We start from the raw sequence: 2,492 nt of genomic DNA, 5'->3' as shown, positions 1-2,492 counted from the left end.
AATCCTCTTGCCTCAGTTTTTCTATTTTTTAGTAGAGACAGGGTCTCACTTTTGCTCAGGCTGGTCTCAAACTTGTGAGCTTAAGCAATCCATCCATCTGGGCCTCCCAGAATGCTAGGATTACAGGCGTGAGTCATTGTGCCTGGCCTTGTTTTTATTTATTTTTTGCAGACCCAGTCTCACTCTGCCACCTGGGCTAGAGTGCCATGGTTTTAGCCTAGCTCACAGCAATCTCAGTCTCCTGGGTTCAAGTGATTCTCTGGCCTCAGACTCCTGAATAGCTGGGTCTACAGGTGTTGGCCACAATGGCTGGTAAATTTTTCTATTTTTGAGTAGACGCAGGGTCTCCCTCTCACTCAGACTGGTCTTGAACTCTTGAGTTCAAGCAAGGCATCCTCCTACCTTAGTCTCCTGGAGTGCTAGGATAACAGGCGTGAGCCACCATCTCACCAGGTCATGAAGAGCTATTTTCTAATCCTGGAATTATAAGACTAGAAAATATCTTCTCCTGTCCCCTAGAAATGTCTCCCAAGACTGACAGCTTCTCATGTGGATTCCAACATGGATTGCACTCAGGCATCAGGGTGATCTTTCTTTCCCTGTATCATACCTCAACCATCAGCTGTTCCTTGTGTTCCACATAGAACATTCAAAAACCAGGAAAAGACCCCATTTATAGGTGAACAAAGTGAGGGTAAGGGTTGGCTTTCCAGCTCAAGCCTAAACCCCTGCAGCTGAGTATGGAAGCTCATGCCCATAATCCCAGTGACTCAGAAGTCTGAGATAAGCGGGTCACTTAAGGCCAGCAGTTCAAGACCAGCTTGGGGGGTGGTGCCTATAGCTCAGTGGGTAGGGTGCCAGCCACATACACCAAGGCTGGCGGGCTCAAACCTGGGGCCAGCAAAAACAACAATGACAACTACAACAACAAAAAATAACAGTCGGGCACTGGGCATTGTGGCAGGCGCCTATAGTCTTAGCTACTTTGGAGGGAGGGTAGGCATGAGAATTGCTTAAGCCTAAGAATTTGAGGTTGTTGTGAGCTGTGATGCCACAACACTCTACCCAGGATGATAGCTTGAGACTCTGTCTCAAAAAAAAAAAAAAAAAAGACCAACTTGGGCAACATAGAAGATCCCCATCTCTTGAAAAAATAAATAAGAGAATGCTCATTCTGTTTTATAAAATAATATTATGCCTAGTTCACTAAAAAAAAAAAAAAAAAAAGTTATTTGCCACTGCTGGAAGGAAAAGGCTCAATGCATTCAAGATTCAGGTTCACCTATAACCCACGGTCCAGGAAGACATTGCTGCTGGAGGTGTAATGGACATTAGCACCTTGCAAGAGGTGCTAAAGATCGCCCTTATCCATGATGGCCTTGCAAATGAAGCTGCCAAAGCCTTAGCAGCACTTATCATTGTGTGCTAGCCTCCAACTGTGATGAGCCTGTGTATGTCAAGTTGGGGGAAGCCCTTTGTGCCGAATACCAAATCAACCTAACTAAGGTTGATGACAGTAAGAAACTTGGAGAATGAGTAGGCTTCTATAAAATTGACAGAGAAGGATAAGCCTGTAAAGTGGTTCCTTGTTGTATAATAGTTAAGGACTATGGCAAAGCATCTAAAGCATCTCAAGGATGTCATCAAAGAGTAATTTATTTTTTAGTTATTTGTTTGTTTGTTTGTTTATTTTTGAGACTGTCTCACTCAGTTGCCCTGGGGTTGGGTACCATGGCATCATAGCTCACAGCAACCTCAAACTTTTGGGCTTAAGTGATTCTCTTGCCTCAGCGTCTGGAGTAGCTGGGACTACAGGTGCCTACCACAACGCCCCCCCTAGTTTTTTTCTTTTTTCTTTTCTTTTTTTTATTTTAGTAGACATGGGATCTCACTCTTGTCAGGTTGGTCTCAAACTCCTGAGCTCAGGCAATCTACCTCCCTCAGCCTCCCAGAGTGCTAGGATTACAGGGATGAGCCACTGCACCTGGCCACAAAGAACGCTTCAAATGCAGGAAATAAACAAATAAAAGTTTGTCTCCTAAAAATAATATTAATAAAATAATAAAAATGAATAGATTAGGTCCAGGTGCGGTAAGTCACACCTATAATCCCAGCACTTGGGAGTCCAAGGTGGGTGGATTGGCTGAGCTCACAGATTCGAGACTAACCTGAGCCAGAGCAGGACCTCATCTCTAAAAAATAACCTGGCTCAGGCTGGTCTTGAACCTGTAGCTGAGATAATCCATATGCCTTGCCTCCCAGAGTGCTAGGATTACAGGCATGAACCACCGTGCCTGGCTTCCACTATTACATTTCTTATTGGAAAATGGAAATAAAATTTATTTTTTATTTTTATTTTTATTTTTTTTGAGACAGAGCCTCAAGCTGTCCCCCTGGGTAGAGTGCCGTGGCATCACGCTCACAGCAACCTCCAACTCCTGGGCTCAAGCGAGTCTCCTGCCTCAGCCTCCCAAGTAGCTGGGACTACAGGC

Source organism: Otolemur garnettii, unplaced genomic scaffold (genome assembly GCF_000181295.1).
Source record: "Otolemur garnettii isolate 467f Iridium unplaced genomic scaffold, OtoGar3 scaffold00031, whole genome shotgun sequence".
Taxonomy (NCBI): Eukaryota; Metazoa; Chordata; class Mammalia; order Primates; family Galagidae; genus Otolemur; species Otolemur garnettii.
The sequence above is the reverse complement of the archived record's forward strand: the minus strand, read 5'-3'. Positions refer to the sequence as shown.